Source organism: Cynocephalus volans, chromosome 2, assembly GCF_027409185.1.
Source record: "Cynocephalus volans isolate mCynVol1 chromosome 2, mCynVol1.pri, whole genome shotgun sequence".
Taxonomy (NCBI): Eukaryota; Metazoa; Chordata; class Mammalia; order Dermoptera; family Cynocephalidae; genus Cynocephalus; species Cynocephalus volans.
Genome location: NC_084461.1, coordinates 106,186,841 through 106,208,631, shown reverse-complemented (window position 1 = coordinate 106,208,631; position 21,791 = coordinate 106,186,841).

Below are 21,791 nucleotides of genomic sequence, written 5' to 3'. Positions count from 1 at the left end.
CAGGTTTAAAATAACTCATTAAAGGAAAAAGAAAGACAGTTTTCTTGATCAGTATCTCTAATTTAAAAAATTGTTAACAGAAGCAGGCACCTAATTGAGAAACTAAGAAACATGTGATAATGTAACTAAAAAATATCTTAAATTGGACTTAATAATTTGCCTAGTAAAGAGAAATGATTGTTTTTATACAGGCTTAAATTATCAAAGCTGGCATATTCAAAGAAAGAACAAAGATTAACCTGATCCAAAATAGATACTGAAATTAGAAGTAAAGATTCCAAAAGAAAAGAAAAATAAGTCTTATTTGAGGTAATAAAATTGTGATTTTTATACCAAGAATATAAGAATCAAAATGTTTTCATTCTGAATTGTGTTCTGTGTATTATGCAAGGTGTTTTTCATACGCTGTTTATATTTTTCTCCTAAAAACCCCTACAACTTTATAGTAATGGAATTACTAGTTCCCATTCTACATTTGAGGAACCTAAAGCCCAAAGAGTCTAAATAACTTTGCTAGGAATTAAGTGGCAGAAATGGGGTACCCTATTACTTTCCCTTACACAGTACAGTTCACAGAAGAAATGTGCCTGGAAGAACTGCTGTTCAGATTCCAATGCAGTGGGAGGAAAAGAGCAATTACTAGCAGAAGGCAGGCACAAAGATATATCTAATAGCTGAGGATTTATCTGGCTAAAAATGAATCTAGAAAATAGTGAACACACCAATACTCTCATCTATCAACAAATTTTATGTTAAAAATAAATACTTAATAATTGAACTTTTTTTTTTAGAATTTAAAACTTCCCCTTCATTCCCATCCCCAAAGCAGTTGAAATTGCTGGCACTAAAATCACTAGATTCTGAGCATTGAGAATTTAATGAAATTTTATTATGAAATGACATTTAAATAATAATACACTGTTTAACAGAGTTGTGTGTGCGCATGTTTCTGAGAATCGTGATATCTTTTGGAAATTTTGTGTTTTACAGAGTGTGTTCAACCAAACAAGAAGTACCACCCAGACCCAGAGTAAAACAGTCAAGTTCCACAGATAAGAGTCTTTAATCTCCATCCCATTCCTCTTTTCCTACCTTTTTTTCTGTCATGAATCTCCCATAATTAAAAATATTAACAGCATCTTAGACAAAGCCCTCAAACCAGAATTTTCTTTGGACAGTCTCCCTAAGCTTAAAATCTCATGAGCCCAGTCTAAGTCCTTTAAAAAAATATTTTGTACCTTACAATGCTTCTGGCATATTTTGAAGAGTAATGTTGCTTCCAAGTCGTACTGATAAAAAGCTGTACGTTGTGAAGGAAGTCAGCCTACTATAATGGTTTTGTAACTGGCATGCCTAAGGCATGTCCTTCCTAAAGAATGTTTTCAAGCCAAGTAAAATAATAGGCTGAGTTCTCACTTGAATGTATTGCATATCCATATTGTTTTTCTCTTGTCCTTCTTAAAGTAAATCACCTTTTGTAAACTGAAATATTAGGAGAGTGCTTTTCACCCTCCAACTGTAATTCTTTGAGGTATTTGATGTTACTTGTCCAATTTCTCTCTACCTGTGGAAGGCTGGGACACTGAGCAAGATACTGGCTCAGTGAATGAGCGTTCCCAGGTTTGGCCACTGGAGGATCTGGAATAAATAATTATCACCTGATAAGAGCCAAGATGTAAGAATCAATGTGGTGAGCAGATAGTGTGACCTGAGATCAAAGAATTGAGCTCCAGCTGCTGGGCAGGGATTGATTCAAAAGGACCAGAGTAATAAAAAAAAAAAAATCAGAGAGCCAAGAGTTTAGGTAGGGGGAGAACAAATTTAAAAAGTAAGTCAAGAATGAGCTAAGATTGGTTCTGCAAAATTTCCCCAAACATAGACTGGGATTAGTGTCTTGGGTTTCCTAGGTGATTTGGGGTGAACTAAAGGGTCCATCCAGTTCTGGATGATCACCCTCTTCTTTGGAATGTGTTCCAGACTTTTTCTGTATTTCCCTGGAAGAAAATTGAGGTACGTGTAGAGCCTTTAGAATTATTATGGCTGCCTTCCAGATGGTTTATCTCTCCAGATATTGAGACTGGTTTTGGTGTACATGGAGCCCACCATGTCCTCCACTGTGTATTCTAGTTTCCACCATGGGCTATTAGGGATGAATTCAGTAGTGTGTAATATGAAACCATCAGCATTCTAACAGAGAAGCCAAAGAACAGGAATGAAGACACAAAGGTTAGTAGAGGATGCCAGCAATTTTTTCTGGTTCCTAAAAAGTAATACCTGTTACTACTGATGGAGCAGATAGCATCCTGGATGGAAGTATAGGGTCTACAAGGCCTGGACCCTCTGAATCGAGGTATTTTGATGATTCTCCAAATCATGCTGATACTTTCAAGTCTACCACTGCAAAAAAACCAAGAAGCAAATGTTAACTACAAAGTAATGCATATGTTAAATTTACTCATTCCACAATGTATATATACTTCAAAGCATCATTTAGTGCATGAAAAAATACAATTTAAAAAATAAATCAATAAAATTTTTTTAAAAAATGTTAACCACACCAAATTTCCAGATCATGCATCTACTGTTTTCCCCCTTTTATACACACTTGATTTAGAGATGAGGGTTTGATTAATGATGGACATGACTAAGCCATGCATAGACCCATTTACTTGCCAGTTGGTAACAATGGACCCCGCTGCTGGTATTTGGGTGGTGATAACCTTCTACAGGTAGTGGCTTTACAATTACTAAGGTTACCACCAATTTTTAAAATTGTGAAGCAGCCTGGTTTCTATTAAAGAACTTGGAAATCTTGGCAAAAAAAAAAAAAAAGCTATTATAAAGATTTGAGGATTCAGGTGAGATAACATGCAGATAAACATTAAATATCTGGCACATTAAAATGTTCAGTACATCAAAGATCTCCCCCTTTTACCTGCTTTCCTTTAAATCCTTCCTATCATTTCTTTATACCACTTTCTGTGAAGTGAATCACATGTACTGACCTACTAACAACAGTTCTTATCTCTGTCTTGTCTATTAAAATTACCTTTTAAAACTGTTAATCCCTGCTCCTCCACCATTACCCAGAAGGCTGGCTGCTAAAGTTGTTTCTAAATCTCAGATCTAATCATGCTAATGCTTTAAGACACTTACTTTAGGACAAAACCAAAGTTCTTTATAATAATTTACATAAGTTATTATATGTATTATATATATACGTATTTTATATAGATATATGTATATACATATATACATATAAAAAACCATTGCTCTTTGGTATGGTAGAAACAGCACAAGTATGAGTTACTAAATGCTTGGGCCATGGCTGTTATTCAGTAAGTATTCCTTAAAATTATCCATTGGGTTTAATTTCACTTTCTACACATTTGACTTTGGGTAATCTCTCCTAAATTCATCCCCTTACCTACAGAAGTTGTATACTAATACTGGATTAATCAGGGTTCTCCAGAGAAACAGAACAAGCAGGAAATATATATACATCTCTTCTAGAAACACCCTCACAGAAAGACCCAGAAATAATGTTTTACTAGCTATCTGGGCATCCCTTAGCTCAGTGATGTTGACACATAAAATTAACCATCACAAATATCTAACTTGGAATCATTGTTATAGTAAAGAATAAAAAAGATAAAATGTGTGAAGCACCTAGGGCATGACAGATGCCATATTAACTTTAAATATACACATATGCATCTCTCCAGCTATACCTCCTGTCATTCCCTCTCAACTCAAGTCGAGAATTACTCCAACTTTTTCCAGTTTGGGAGACTGAGTTGTTGGTGAGACCATTCAAACCAGTGTAGTTAATATGTGCAACATAATTGTCTTTAGGCATTTCTCATTCTGCTCCCCCTTTTTAGAATACCCTAAATCCCTTCATTACGCAGAAAACATAATATTTTATCTGAGATCATCCCCCAGTTGCTCCAGGTAAAGATAGAATTTCCTTTTCCTAATTCTATAAAACTTACTTCTTAAATATTTTTTTAATACTGATCCCACTGTGAAGCATCTGCACCTGCCATTGCCACCCATCATGAGACTGTGTATTTTGGAGGAAAATACCCATTTAGTCATTTCTGTATCCCCCCACCCCCAATCTAAGCAGATTCTCCCTCACATGCTCATGTTCAAATATATGAATGAAAATGAGTAAATGAATGAAAAAGTCCAAATTTGGGGGAAAAAAAATTAAATATTCAATGACAAAGGTCTACTCAACTAAAATCTATGAGTAAACAAAATGTATTCTTTACAAAATAATAAAAACAAAAAAGTTAATCTCATGAAATGGGAGAGCAATCAGAAGATATGGTTAAAAAAATTGTTTAGTTATGTTATGTAGACAATAATGAAGGTTTTCCTAAGATCCTCATGAAAAGTTTAACATTATATAAAAGTGAACCCTGGGCTCCCGAGCCAGGTTGGTGCAGGCCCCCCATCACCTGAAGCCAGCCCAGTGACGATCACTGAGCTGCCACAGAAACACCCCAGAAATACCCTGTTCTCCTGCACCGGGGTGGTGGGGAGCTGAGGGCTTCAGCCACATCCCCCTGACATCTGCAGCCAGCCCAGCAATGACTGAGGCACCACCGGAAGCCCCGTGGTTTCCCCTGCCAGAATGAGGGGGGTGCCACAGGTTTCACCCACACTCCCCCTCCTTCCACCTTCTCCCACCTTATTTCCTCCCCCTTTCCTCCCTTCCCCCCATCAACCGTTCTGTAACAACATCTTAGAATGTAAAAAAATAATAATATTAATAAATAAAAAAAGTGAAGAAAATTAGATGTAAAGCTTTAAAATGATATACGTATTTTCTTAATTTGTAAAGTTGCTTCTTTTTATGAATATTCATGAGATACGAAGCTAATTATCACCCCTTGTGCCCATGATGTGAGGGCCAGATTCATACTGGCAGCATATCCATTACCAGAAATTACTTTTTTACCCCATGACCCCCACCCACTTATCTCCCAACCTCCCTCTCCCCCTTTTCCCCCCACTCCACTTTGTAGCCCAAGGAATGTTCCCTCCCTCTGTAAGACCAATGCACTGCTGTGGTCTTTCTTTCCTTCCCTCTTTCTCTCTTAGCTCCCACATATGAGCACATGAGGTATTTATCCCTCTGTGCTTTGTTTATTTCACTCAACATAAGTTTCTCCAGGTTCATCCATGTTGTTGCAAATGGGAATATTTTATTCTTTTTTATGGCAAAGTAGTATTCCATGGTGTATATATACCACAGTTTCCTTATCCAATCAAAAGAAAAATGGTGTATTTTTAAAGATTTATATTTGTCACTTTTCTAACAAAAAAAATTTCTCTCTTGCTCTCTCAGTGCCTCACATCTATATGTTTATATTTTGGTTAACAGGTCCCCCATGAGAGGAGACAAGAGTAGAAGTGGAAATTTAAAATTAGAAGTTATTGTCTGTACCGAGTCCTCAGAATAAATAAGAAGGAAAAATAAGAATATTAGGAATAGAAAATATCAGCTGAAGTGATATATGTCATTATCATTAAAGTTTTGCTTCCACTTGCTTAGCAAGCTTTCTTGGAGTTTGACATTTATGAAAATAATTCTAACAAAAAGAAAAAAAACAACAAAATACCCCACTTCATTTGGCAGTGAAATAAATTTAGTTCCTGAATTATTATGTGGTGCCGTCAGTATGATGAAAGCGGATGGCAAAAAAGGTACTTTGAGGATTCAGTTAAATGTGTGATTATTAAAAATTATATAAAGGATCCTGACACAGAGAAACTCAGTGGGCCTCTTTAGATCAATGCCTTCTGATCCCTCCCGACTGTAGGACTAATAATTTGGTCAGTTTCATGATTAAAATATAAGGGCAAAAATAGATTAGTGCATCATCCCATGCTTTCAAATTATAATATGATTGCAATTTTAATTAGAGTTCTCCCAACATATTGCACAGGCTGCACTTTGGTCTTTACTATTATTTTAGGAAGTGTTGCTTGCCTACATTATGCAGATGCTGACCTCTGTAATCCTAAGTCTCAGCTATCAGATCTATCTTTCTTATGTATGTTCTTTTTGTCTTATTTCCACTGAACTTTGTATTAAGACCATGCTTAGAACTCTCTAAGACAACAGATCCTTTCCCAATTGACATTCAACCATCGATGTTTTCTATAAATACGCTACTCAGTAAATTCATCAGCCACAGACATTTCCATTCCTTCTTAATTTATTGTGTAAACTAATCTCTATATTTATTTTCAGATCCTAAGCCTTTGGGGGATGGTACATAATTTCTTTACCTCTTAATAGCCATTAAGGCTCAGGTCCATCTGCAACTTCACAAACAACAAATGGTTTAGATCACCTTTTGAGGTATGTTTGTAAAGTTGATAAGCCTTGGGGCCTGCATTCTGAAACAATCTCATCTGAAGCACATGAACTCAGTTCTGGGATGCATACTGTGTACTTGTCCTTTTTGAAGGTACAAATTAAATTTTTCTGGTTTATTTAACCTAAATATCTGTAGAAAAGCATTATCTGTGAAAGTAAAAATGGCAAGTAGCACAATTAAAAAGAAAGACAATACCCCCACCATAATTAGTGATTCTTACCTATTTTGGCCATGTGAGGGGCCTGGCGTTCTATATGTCAGTGATATGATGACGGATAATGTACCCATTCAGTATAGAATTCACAACAGTGGGTACCCACTAACACTCGCTAAACTCTGTGCTGGAACTCCTGAGACATTCTTTGCTTCCTTGAATAACTGTGAAGATACAAAACACTGAGGCAAACCTGGTATGCCATAGATGTCTTTCCAAATCTGTATTTAATTCATAATTTCAGCTGGTTGAGAGAATTGGATTCACACAGGCTGTGCCCAGGATGTTAATAGTCTTAGAATTTCTTCATTCCACTTGAGCTCCATCCAGAGACAGGGCTACTTGAAAGACTTCTGGGTCTTCTATGCTCTAACAGTAATGTTTAAGTATAAGAATTGATCCATATGAGTTCCACAAGGCCTTATACAGTCTTCTGCTCCAACTATGTAGAATTTTGGAGAGATGTGCCCAAGTTCACAGACAGAATTGTAGGGCTCCAATAACTCAGTAGTGTCTCTTGATGGGTCCATTGAAGAACTCACAGATATTAGAGACCCCAATATGAATCAAGTGATACGTTTTCATGAAGAGCACTTCATGTGTACAAATGTGAGTAGGATAGAAAAGAAAATTTGAAGTCTGGGATTTTTTTTTAACGAACTGTGCTGAGGAGAATATAGATGTGATTTCCTCATTCTTTTTTTTATCCTTTTTTTAAAAATGTATATATTATTTATTTATTTATTTATTTTAATTTTAATTTTTTAAAAATTTTATTTTGTCGATATACATTGTGGCTGATTATTGCTCCCCATCACCAAAACCTCCCTCCCTTCTCCCTCCCCCCCTCCCCACCAACAATGTCCTTTCTGTTTGCTTGTCATATCAACTTCAAGTAATTGTGGTTGTTATATATTTTCTTCCCCCCCCCCCCCGGTTGTGTGTGTGTGTGTGTGTGTGTGTGTGAATTTATATATTAATTTTTAGCTCCCACCAATAAGTGAGAACATGTGGTATTTCTCTTTCTGTGCCTGACTTGTTTCACTTAATATAATTCTCTCAAGGTCCATCCATGTTGTTGCAAATGGCAGTATTTCATTCGTTTTTACAGCTGAGTAGTATTCCATTGTGTAGATGTACCACATTTTCCGTATCCACTCATCTGATGATGGACATTTGGGCTGGTTCCAACTCTTGGCTATTGTAAAGAGTGCTGCGATGAACATTGGGGAACAGGTATACCTTCGACTTGATGATTTCCATTCCTCTGGGTATATTCCCAACAGTGGGATAGCTGGGTTGTATGGTAGATCTATCTGCAATTGTTTGAGGAATCTCCATACCATAAAACTTCTTAAAGAAAACATAGGAGAAACACTTCAGGAAATAGGACTGGGCACAGACTTCATGAATAGGACCCCAAAAGCACGGGCAACCAAAGGAAAAATAAACAAATGGGATTATATCAAACTAAAGAGCTCTGCACAGCAAAAGAAACAATTAACAGAGTTAAAAGACAACCAACAGAGTGGGAGAAAATATTTGCAAAATATACATCTGACAAAGGATTAATATCCAGAATATATAAGGAACTCAAACAACTTTACAAGAAGAAAACAAGCAACCCAATTAAAAAATGGGCAAAAGAGCTATGTAGGCATTTCTCTAAGGAAGATATATTATTTATTTTTAAGTTGACAGATAAAAGTGTATATATTTACCATGTGTAACATCATGTTTAAAGTATATATACATTGTGTAATGACTTAACCTAGCTAATTAAATATGCATTATAGCTCATATATTTTTGTGCTGAATACTTTATATTCACTCTCAGCATTTTTTAAGAATACAATATATTATTAACAACAGTCACCATGTTGTGCAATAGATCTTTTGAAGTTACTACTCTTATCTAATTAAAATTTTGTATCCTTTGACCAACATCTCCCCAACCCCAGCCACCTCCAACCACCCCAGCTCCTAGTAACTACTATTCTACTCTCTACTTCTATGAGATCAACTTTTTTAGATTCTACATATAAGTGAGATCATGTGGTATTTGTCTTTCTGTGCCTGGCTTATTTCAGTCAACATAATGTCCTCCAGGTTTTTCCCTGTTGTCACATAGGACAGGATATCCTTTTTTTTTTTAATGGCTGAATAGTATTGCATCGTGTATATGTACCACATTTTCTTTACTCATTTAACTATTCATGGAACTGCCATATCATCCAGCAATCCCACTACTGAGTATACCTCCAAAGGAAATGAAATCAATATGTATGTAAGAGATGTTTGCGCTTCATGTCTATTGTAGCATTATGAACAATAGCCAAGATATGGAATCAACCTCATTCTTTAAAGTGAAGAAACCATTTCTACTGTAGTCATTAAAAGTTTCCAAACATGCTGTTTTCGGAACTGCTGGACTGGTTTACTGATTATTCAAAATCCTTTGCATAAACATGAAGAGAGAGTGTTTCCATTTGCTTTTTTTCAACCTTGCTTTTGGGTCCTTGATCAAAATCCATGCTCTGTCTTCCCATGGAATCCTAATTGAGCCCAATTCTTTATAGTTACATATAGACTTTAGTGTAATCTATTTAAAACTTCTAATCTTGTATGCAGGAAGAGCTCTGCAACATTCATGCTCCCTTTGGCAGATGCTTGCTTTTCTCAGTGACTGAAGACAGAAGGATTAAAAAGGAAAAAGTCTCTGCTGGGTTGCAGTCCTTTGCTCTTTGGAGGTTACTGCCTCTTAGGCCATGACCTCTCTGAAACCAGCATTCAAATACTTACTCTTTTGCAGGATGCACAGTTAGCATCTTAATTTCCCCTCCTTATAGACCCTCCACAAATATTTATAACTAATTTTCCTAATGTTTTATTTTTCACTTGGTTTTAAGGAGGGAAAAGAACCAACACCCCTGCTCCTGATTGGAGGAAAAAGCCTTTTAGCAATAATCCTACCAAGTGCACAGGATCCAAGAACCTTCCCCCAGGTCCTTTTTCTTGCAAATCAAGTGCTTTCCTCATATAGACTAGTAGAAATGGTAGCGTGGTGCTTAACTCCAGGAGAGCCTTTCTGCTGTCTTTAAGAACCTGCATAGAAGTCTTTAAACCCCAAATCTACTGCTATGATGTCTCTAGAGTGAATGGAAGAAGACTTGTTTTCACACATAGGTCCTGGGAACCAACTGCAGGCATGTGGAAGAGCCTCCAAAATCCTGTTATCTAGGTCTTAGGCAGAAGGACATTTCCACCCTCCCCTATGGCCACACCCTATAGTTATCCTCACCAGTGTCAAGAGTAGTTCTGTCACCCTGTTCACAGTGGCAGAGAGAATTCCCAGTCTGATTTTAAATTAAAATTTGTATCAATGAAAGTAATGCATACATTTTGTTCCACTTAATTAAAACCTCATTAACAATATTCCAGCCTATTAAAAATCTCTGCTTCATCCTTCTGGAAGCAATAGCCACAAGGGTCATTATGACACAACACCAAGCTCCATGATATCACATCTCAGCACTAGGCCTCTGGCCATTGACACTGGTCATCTTGCTCTGTTTTATTTTTTACACTTGCAGATTACAAAGATTCGCTCATAATGGGTTGGACTGATACCTCTCCTTGTCATAACAGAAAAGAATACGGTTTTAAGCGCAATCATTCATCTCAGATGACTCAAACAGAGCCATTCAACACTTATGCAGTGGCACATACTAATAATAAAGCCATAAAAGGTACAAAATAATAAAATGGTCCTTAGCACAATAATAAGTTTTTCCCCAATAAAGAACAAAAGCTGCAAAAATAGAAAGCATTTTTATTTTCAAGTAATACTAAATTATATTGGATTTTTTTAAAATAGAAAGAAAAAGAAAGTCCATAGACATTGCAAAAAGGAGACATCTTGAGAGGAAACTGGTTGTAAATCATACTTATTAGAAAGAAGGGCCTGAGTTAGAGCCTCTAACATATCTTACCAAATAAACCCCTCAGTTCATGCTTCCTCAATCTCATAAGAGAGCCATAGTGTATTGTCATTCAGATTTTGCAACAGTATACTGACTTGTGTGTGCATGTTTGTGAGAGGTACCTTTTTCTAACTGTCACAAAGGCATCTTATGAACAGCTTTAGCAAAGAGTATGCTAAAGGGAGCCTCAGATTCCTTCGAGAAATAGGGAAATGTGTGCAGTTTTCTGAGGAAAGAGGGTATCTTTTTTTTAACCATTTTCGTTTTTATTAATTATATTTATTTTTAACTGAAAATTGTATATATTTGTGTACAATGTTATCGTTTTGAAATATGTACACGTTGTGAAATGGCTATATTGAGCTCATTAGTCAGATCCCAATGCACAATTCTCTTTTGTATAGTTTTGCGATGCTGACTCAACTGTTCATTTAAAAACAAGACACACTTAAAGCATCTTTCTGAACTAGTGTGTATTCTCTCAATGGAGGCTGGGGAAGAGGTAGTACCTGTCTCTAGTCACCAGGCTAGTTCCCATGCCCACTGGGCTGAGGGACAGTGTCTGTCCTCCTTATGTGCATTCCCAGGTGTCAAACACAACAGCAGACAACTCCCTGCGTGTGGAGACCACAGACCAGTGGTCTTTGTCTTCCTCTCATAGCTTACCCAAAGACATTCCACTCTGGGAAGGAAAGAACAGGTCCTAACACCGATCGTCCTCAGTATTAACAAATAGATCATTGAGAAAAGATTTGGAAAAGGTTATGTGTTCTCCTTAAGTTACTAAATATAGTAATTAGGAGAAGGAAGATACACCATTCAGTGTGTAACTCACTTGACAAGGAATAGCAATCTATCTCTCTGCTTCTTTAATCTTTCCCTTTTTACTAGTTCTCCCCTCATCACATAGAACATTCATGTCTCTTCAGCACTGGGATTCCTGCCTATATTTCTCTGCCTAACTCCATCTTTCCTGTGTGTCTTCCTGTTTCTTCCATGTGTTTTGAAATGACTGTCTATACTCCACATTTATCTTCTTCTCTCTTTATGCAATTGAAAACCTACTACAGCCTGCACCTTCACCTTTCTCTAGTCACTCTTCTGGCCAGGTCATTGCAAGCCTCAATATTATCAAGTCTGATAAATAACTTCTGAACTTTTTTTTTGTAATTTGTCTGTTTATCAAAATTCTCTAAGCTCTGAATTTCCCATATTTTTTCCTACTTTTCGGAATACATGGTGCCAGTATCCATCGTGCTTGCTGTTCACATTGGAACCCCAGAGTTAGGCCCTTGGTCTGTTTTCTTTACTCCATGATATCACTCAAGCTCAGGGTTTTCACTGCACCACTTAAATGGTGATGACTCTTCTAAGCCCTAATATGTATGTACATTCCACCATCGCTGGACTCATCCATCTGAGATGTCTTAAAAGTCTATGTATCAACCATGTTCAAGTTCAAATTTGTCATCCTTCAGCCAAAATCTTCCTTTATTTAGTATTTTTGTACACTCTCTAGTTTCCATCTTAACCTTCAAATTGACTCTAAATAAATTGAATGAGTGAGCTCATAAAGTTTAATGAAAACCAGTAATAGCTTGGCAAAATTAATCATATGAACTAAACTAATTTACATGTTTATCCCAAACAATCAAGTCAATTGAATGTATAACTCAAAAGATCCAAAACTCAGAATCACTAGCAGTGTTCTTTCTTCTATGAAGCTTGCTTCTCTTGCCTCTCTACCACCCTCCCACCCACAATCTATAGACGGCTAGGAAAAAAAAAACGATTATCATGTATGTCCAACCATAATACTTCATATATAAAAAGTGAAGAACTGATCACACTGTAACATAGTTGCATATGTGTAATTGTTTTTTACTATAATTTGAGCATTATAAAGGCAAAAACTATACCTGATTAGTTTTTATTTTATCTGTTCCTTACATATTTGGCACCTAATATTTTTTGACAAATAATAAAATCTATTAGACATTTTCTTTATGCTTTAATTTTTTATGTAAGATTTATTAGATAATAAAATATATGCTTTTAAACATCTCTTTAGTTACTGTTTACTAAATCACCCACTATGCTTACAATAAATTACAGATAAATAGTAAGAGCACCTGTTTAAAAAAAACAAAAACAAATACCATGAATGATGAATAACAGGCTATTAAATATTGAAGTAAATTTAGTGCTATTCATTTTGAGACAGAAGGATGCAAACCTAAACTATTTGGGTAGCTTTTTCAATGGCACATCACAAACTCAGATGGATTCTACAGGCACTATCCCCTTCATAAACCCCCAAGAATCACTGCCAGGAGGGTGACACTGTTTCTACTGGGAGCAAGCCTTATTGCTCAAATAAATTAGAGTCAAAACATATCAGAGGGAAAGAAAGATCACACTCATCACAAAATATTTTCTCCATCTGTAAAAAAAGGAACGAAGAATATTAGCTAGTTTTTAGGAATATTCCAAGAATGAAGTCACCCAAAGTAAGTTATTAAACCTACTAAAATTATCAGATCATTTTTATTTAATCAGAGTATATCTGTACATCATACCTTAGTACCTAAACCAATTTTGTGCATTTTGACCAAAATAACAGCAACTCTGTAAAGAATGGATGAGATTATCCTTACTCAATCTGTCCAGTATAGCTATTTCAAGATCAAATATCAAATATATCAAACATAAGACCCTTCCTAGACGATCTTTACTTTTAGTTCATCTAAAGAAAATCAAGATAATTCCATAACAATCTAAAAAGTTAGTAATCCATGATTTCAACAGCTAAAATACCAAACTGGAAAATAATCTATTTAGTGATGTAGCTTAAATGGTTTCATAGTCTAAAAAGTTTTCTTTATATAAAATTTCTGGTTCATTTGTGTGATCAATAACCTGAAAATTATCTTCTGAATGATAGAATTATTTCATAATCTTAACTATGACTTTTTAAAAGAACAGCATAAATGCACTCCAGGAGCATCAAGACTCTTAAACAAGTGACACATAAATTGTCTGTTATAAAAACAAAATTAAAGAAAGCCGATACTTTAATTGGTGAATAAAGCTAAAATTCTATTATTTCAAAAACATGGATGTCACACTATTAAAAAGTATTTATATCCTCAGAATCACCAGCCAACATAGTGATTGTTTACTGATAGAATTCATTTTTTGGTATTTGCTCCCTAGAACATACATAGGTCAAATTCCCCTGGGTTTAGCAAATAAAAGAAATCCTTCCATATAAAGAGCAACTCAAAAGAAAAGTGACAGGTTTTAAAAGAATTCCTTTATATCCAATAAGAATTTATCTTAGATATTTATATATATATATCTACAACACCAAATAGATGAGTCTCTGGCTTTTTAGTGACTCGTTCTGCAAAACAGATATTTTTTTAAAAAATCCTTTAGCTCAGTTAGTTAGAGAGCAGCCTTTTAACAACAAAGTCACAGGTTTGGATCCTCATACCTGCCAGCCACCAAAACAAACAAACAAAAAATCCTTATTTGCTATAACCCAAATCAAAAATATACTACATACATTCAGATAAGTAATATTTATTCCATATCTAAAAATAAGACAAAAAAATTAATCTTTCATGGCTGAAATTTTTTGAACACATTTGATTACTTAAACTTTATGACAGTAATATTTTCCAAACAAAGCTATGCAATGTTGTATGGATACATGAGAGACTACAATCTTCTGAGTATTAGATAATGTCAGATTCTGTGGGTCTTGACTTCACCGTGGCAGGTGTGGTCAAGCTAAATCTATCTCACCTTTCCATGTAGACATTAGGCAGCGTATGGCTGCACCATAACTCGATATGCAAAAACATTCTATTACACAGTTGCGGCTGCCAGGTTTTCATTTCCTACTGTCTAGACAGCCAGTCTAAACACTACTCTGAAGTCTCTGTGGATCATAATTCCCCCAAAGACTTCTTAAACCTCTCGATAGTATTAACTATACTGGGCACTCCCATTTTATTGCCTTCCTATGCTACAGTTTATATCCAGAAAAACAGAACACAGGCTTTCTTAGAAGGGGGGCAGGAAAAAGACTCAGTCATTCTTTATCTTGTAAAATCAATAAGGCCTTAATAACTAATCACCCACTCTCAGTCCACAATCCTCCCAATGGCTTTTAAAATGTGTTCAGCAGTCATGCTGTGCAGTTTTTAGAAGAGAAAATACTGCATTTTCATGAAATATTCAGTGCGTAAAATGTTTCCTGAGAGAGAAACCCTGGAATTAAAATTAATGCTCTCTATAGATTTATAATATTCAATTCATTGACATGCCTAAACAGATATTTTGTAAAAAACTATACTAAGTTAAAATAACCTTGTCTTCAACACCATTTTAACCAGTTTTAACATCATTGGGAGCAGTAAATCAATCAGTTTAAAACCAAAGCCAAAAGAAATGGGTTAAACCTGAGGATAACCATAAGGCTGCTGAGGACAGTCTGCCAAAGTCAAGCAGGGCTCCCAAGGAGGTGCTTAAAATAAGAATATAATTTAGCAATCCGGTGTGGAACTAACCTGTAATCAAAAGTCAGAAAAAGATATTGGGTCAGAAAGATAAGGAAGAATCCAGGCAATGAACACTGTCAAGAACATTCAGAGAAGCGCAAGAAGACACTGAAATACACAAGCAGTAGTTGGACACCAGGAGAGCTTCCAAAGCTGTATTAGAGATTATATGGACATTATTAATTTTCACTGGCTTCCCTTCAAAATTGTGATTTACTTGCATGCAACAATGATTTTTTCTAAATCGTTACTATAAACCAGTTTCTGGAATGTAACCGTACGCTCATAAAAAAGTTTGTAGAGGATATGGATGGAAGGAGGTGAGAATGGCAGATAGAAGCACCAAAATAACACTTATTAATACTTGACTCATCTTTCTTGTTAAGGTTTAAGCTTACAAATAAACTTTAGCCAGCATCTGATGAGAGAATTAGAAATGTAGGAATGTATAGCAGAAGTCCAAGATCATCAGTTTGTCACTGGCAGATTGTAACATAGGTTCTGCCATGTAAAATCAGAAAGACAAAACACATGTTGCTGACTTTATGATAAATACAATATAACAGGTCTTTAAAAACATTGCACAATTTAGTCCTCAACACACTTTTCTTATTAAAGCTGCAGTAGTCAATCAATGTTTGTTAGATTTCACTCTGCATTATCTCGCTCTTATCCAAATACAAGCACAACACTATGCACCTAAAAATGTTAACTTGGCTTTAAGAAATTTTCATCATCTATTTCCCCAACCCCAGAGAATAAAAATTTTAAAATCTTGAAATGGTTTAATTTCAGAAAACTAGTGAGGAAAACCATTGGAATATACATACATATATATGTGTTTAAGACATGTCCCTGTGTTACTTTATTGAAATTGACTTCATTAAACTATAACTTAGATTTAAAAAGTACCAATTTTAAGTGTACAGTTAAATGGATTTGGCCTAATATATACACTTACGTAATCACATTAACAATCAAGAAATATTTTTTAGTTTTCAGTGTATATGTCTTGCATACATTTTGTTAAACTAGTACCAAAGTATTTTATGTTCTGGGGTACTATATAAATGAAACTGTTTTCTTAATTTCATTTTTAAATTGTTTATTGCTAGCATATAGAAGTGTAATTTAGTATTTCAATCTTTTATATTTATAAAGCCTTGTTTTGTAGCCCAGAATATAGTCTATCTTGGTGAATGTCCCATGTACACTTGAAAAGAATCTTCTATGTGTGCTGTTGGTTGACAGTGTTGTTCAAGTATTCTTTTATCCCTATTAATTTTTTGAATTACTTTTCTATCAATTTATAAGAACAGGAATCTGGAACCTACGACTGCAATTTTTCATTTGTCTACTTCTTCTTTCACTCTGTAAATAGTTGCTTCAACGATTTTGAAACAACTATTATTAGGTACATACATATCTAAGGTTTGATAAATTAACCTTTCATCATTATGAAATGTCTTTATCTCTGGTAGTACTCTTTTACATAAAATGTCTACTATAAATATAGCAACTCCAGCTTTATCAAGATTACTATTTGCATGGGGAATCTTTCTTCAACCTTTTAACTCATCTGTATTTTTATATTCATATGTATTTTTTTACTAAAGGTATAACTATGTCTAGTCTTTTATCCATTCCTGTTTTCTGCCTTTTAATTAGAGACCTTATACCATTTACATTTACAATATTTATTAATATGGCTGGTTTAAATCTACCATATTACTATTACTTTTCTATATTTCATATTTGTTCTTTGCTTTTTTCTCTATTTTTTATTACTTGAGTGTTATTTAATATTTTATTTAATGTATACATTTGGCTTAATAGGCATATCTCTTCCTTTAGTTTTTGGTAGCATCTCAAGGATTTACAATATGCATTTTTCACTTATCATGGTTAGACGTAAAAAAAATATGTTTATTATCTTGACTGTGGTTATGGCTTTATGGTGCACACATATGTCAAAAGTTATCAGACTGTACATTTTTTAAATGTTTTATTTATTGCATGCCAATTATACTTTGATAAATCTTCTAAATAACAGAACAAATAACATTTGGATAATTCAATAGAGTTGTAAGTCCATTGTATGGTAAGTATTGGACTAGGTGAAATTCTATCCAGCATAATTGTGCATATATTATTAAATAATACTTGAGTTTTTCTTCTGTCTGGGAAAGTGAAACATACTCCTTTTCAAAATTTGAACTAATCTCTGAAATCCCACATGTAATTTTTGAGGCATTATTGCCTTTAGCCATCTTAATCATTGAGGCAATTTGGAAGAAAAAAATAACCAAAATCTTACTATTGAAAAAACCAAAAACTAAACGTTCATTTGTGAGTATCCCATTCCTAAATGTGACCTCTTATCTTCATTATATCCATCCATTTTATTTTTCTCTTATTTTTCCTCAAGTATACTTTAGAACATTGATTGGAATGTTTTTTGGGGTTCTTTTGTTGTTGTTGTTTTGTTTTTTCTGTAAAGAGCCAGAGAGTAAATATTTTAGGCTTTAGGATCACATATTGTCTGTTTTATATTTTTCTTTCTGTGTGTGTGTGTACATATATATATATTTATAAATTTATATATATATAAATACACAGATATATGTTTACTATGCTTTAAAAATGTGAAAACATTTATTACCTAGAGGGCTGAACAGAAACAGACCATAATTTGCCAACCATCATTTCAGAATAAATTGTTTCTTGACATCATTTGGGATCCCATCACGTTTCCAGACCAGGTACTTGGGTCTCAAAGTCATACAAATGAACAATACACCCAGCATTTAAATAAAGCAGTTAAATAAAGCAATGTTTTATTTAAAGAATAGACAGCTTATGCATAAGGGAGATAGCTATAGCAAACCTAGCTCCCTGAGGGGAGGCGTTCAATGTCTTTATAGGGTGAGGGGTGCAGGCCAGCATCATCATTTTGCACCTGTGGAGGTGGTCGATTCTGTTCTTCCTGGTCATGGCATGGGCACTTGCTCAGTTAGAGCTGTGGTCCTTGTACCTGCTCAACAGGTCCAAGATTGTGGTGTCATTTGTTACCACCACCCCAGGAGGGTCATTGTAGCCATTACCCATTACCTTGAAGCTTAGTGCACATGTAGGAGTCAGGCTAACTGCTGGGGTGGGGGGATGTTTATGGTTAAAAAAAGTTTCCTATCTTAGTTTGTGAAAATAGTTTATCTGGATATGCTGGATTCTTTGAAAATAAGGGTGAGGGGCTGAGTTGAGGGGCCAAGTCCCATCCCTATCCTGTCTCAATCAATTGCTATGGACCATAAGCATTTCAAAGGCAGACACATAAAAACTGGGTGTGGGAGAATACATTCAATGTGTTTCCTCCTTTTATTTCACCCCAATACATATGAAGTGAACATTCAAAATATAATGCAACTATTCAGTTGACATGTGACAACTGACATGTTGACATTAGCGTATTTCTTGAGTTGTAGGCTTAGCTTCTAAATATTTGTAAGTTAATGAAAACCAACACTCTTAATTAAGCTTACAAAGCCAACTATGTTGTATTTGTAGACATGTTTTATGTTAAATGGAAATGTTTGATTTGCACAGGTTTCTCATAACTTAAAATTCAATATTTCCCAAATAAATGTTAATATAAATGTTGTAAAATAATGCATCTTTTTTTTTTTTTTGGAAACTACATGTTTTTTTAAATTTGCATTAAAAGCATATTTGCAAAGGCTAACAAGAATATATAAAATGTCAATTTCCATAGAGCACAAATATTTAAAACTGTTGCATCTATCCTCATTTTATTTGGGCAAATGTGTCAGCATTATTATTTATATATTCAGCAGATTTTTACTGAACAGCTAACTTGTCTACTTAGAATACAATGAGGAACAAGATAAACATGGTTCTTACCATAATGGAGTCTATTTCCCATGAGACTAATAGGTGATAAATAGGAAATACATAAAATAATTATAAACCATGAAAAATGAAGGAAGTAAACATAACAACTTTGGATAGATATAGTAGCCTCTATAAAGAAGTAATATTAAAGCTTAGAGCTATAGGTGGGAGAAAATAAGTAAAATTTTAGAGATGTGGGCAAAGCCTTCCAAGACTGAGGAAAGCCAGTAAAAAGATATCACATAGAAACAGTTTAGGGTGTTTAAATAATTATTATGACGTCAATTGTTGAGGTAGTGAGCATGAAAATATGACATGAAATAAGACTGCCGAGATGGTTGGGAATAAGACACATATTGCTACTGGGAGAAAAGACTGGAGGAGGAAAGAGTAGAAGCAGAAAGACCAGTGAAAAATCAGTATGTCCCTTCCCTCAATATAGAATCTACATAATCCCCAGGTGAGAGATAACAATGGTTTAGAATAGGTTAGTGACAGAGGGATAAAAAGGGTGAATGGACATGGAGATGGCAGGACATAAGGAAGGTTCATGCCACAGTCTATTTGCATACCAATGAGAATGATCCAGTAGAGATGCAAAAGCAAAAAGAAATAACCAAAAATTCAAGGTGCTATACAACTCAAATTACATTTTATTTAGCACATTTTCAAATAATAAAATGAGGGGCAAGTTGTTAGTTGTTTAAACTCATACAAAATATAGAAGTGGATTTTAAATTGTAAACCATAAATTCATCCCTATCTTAAAGTTTTAATTCATTAGGCATAAATATTTGCTACTTGCCAGGATGTATGCTAGATACTGAGAATAGAAATATGGAAATATATGAATTTTAACATTTATGAGCTTATATTTCAGATACTATTTATCTTCAGTAAAAATATTTAAGATTATCTCATATTTTTTCTTTATATTTTCCGTTAAATCTTAACCAAGCAAAGAAATAAGATGTTTTAAAACTGCACAAGGACTCTGACTCTTCCTCTTCTTCCTTTCCCTTCCTGAATAATTCAGTTGTCAAGCCCTTAGGTGAAGGAGAGCAAGGTATATCTGCACTAGGGTGTGGACGCTCTAGTGGGTCAGAGTGTGCTTCTGCCCAGGGGGTGGACAGCAGGGTGGTGAGGGCACCTATATAGGAGCATGGTGGGGCTGGGCAGTGTAGGAAGTCAGAACTACAGCCGACTGAAGAGGGTATGGACACCTGGGGGCAGTCCAGTGCAGGGAGTCAGATCTCAAGCAGGATGAGAAGGGAGTGTTGCATCCCGCTGCAGGGTTTTGGAGATCGAGTAGTAGGAGAGGTGTCCACACAGAGAGTGCACCATGTATGAAGTCAGAGAGCAAGCAACGTAAGGACAGCGTGGAAAGTCAGAGTCCCAGCAGGGTATGGAAGGAGTCTATGTATGGGGTTAGACAGGTGTAGAGATTTGGACACTAAATATGGCAAGCAGGACATCCGTACAACGGGCACTCTGATATGTGGGATCAGAGCCTGAGTGGAGTGGGGAAGGCATCAGTGAGGCGGCACACCCCAATGCAGTGGGAGCCAAAGTCATGAAGAGGATCTAGTCCCAACAGGGTTCAGAAGGCATCTACATGAGGGAGGCGTGACCATGGAGATGGGAAATTGGTCACATACATGGAAACTGACTGACTAAATATACATCAAGAGTAATTAGAGCCAAGGCTCTCACTATTAGAGAAGGAATGGAAAGGGAAAAAATTAACATGAACCCTGAGGTGTTGAAATGAAATTAGGAATATCATTGTGAATTCATGCTATATAATCTTTATAGCTAGAAACAGAATACACATGAAAGTATATATAAATGCATGTGTGTATAAACAAATGCATACATATGTATATACATATATATAAATACATATGAGGGTATTTCCACAAACTTTGTGGAAAAGTTGAATTAAAAGATAATATGAATCTTTCCATAGACTTTTTGAAGACCCCTCTTATATTACATATATGTGTGTGTATGTGTATATATAAATACAAACATATATAATTTTTTTTTTCTCCTGGCTCTGTCTACTGAGAGGACATGAGAATAGCAACACCCTAATGGCAATGAGCACAGCTAGCGTCTAGCTTGTGCTTCTGAACACATTCTCCTCTAAGAGGAACTGACTTTCCTATGGCTAATTTACTGCTGGGGAAGGGAAAGCACAAAATGAACTGCTAGGCCAGAAAGCAAACAAGAGTTTAAGTAAAGATAAAGACATGCCAAAAGGTCACAGAGCTAGTTTCAAGGGGCTCCCACTGTTCAGATTAGCAACCACATGAGTATCATTAAAAACGAAGCAAAACAATAGCGCTGGATTATAAATCAGTTAACAAAAGAAGATATAAGTCTATACAGATATAAATAAATAAATAAACAGCATACACAAATATATACATTTAAAGTTTAAAGAGGGAAGAGATAATTATAGAGTTTTAAAGTATATCTCACAAAATTCATACTGTTTTAAAAATAGGAAAGAGACCCTTTAAAATTGAGAAACCACGCAGACACCCCTTTAATCTATGATCAAGTACTCTTATTTTCAGTAATAGGACAAATTAAAATTATTCACCACCTGATAGGTTGAATTGAGAAGAATAAAGCATCATTTCTGTGATATTTCTCCAAAGGTACATAAACTGAATCTGATCATGAGGAAACATCAGAAAAATCC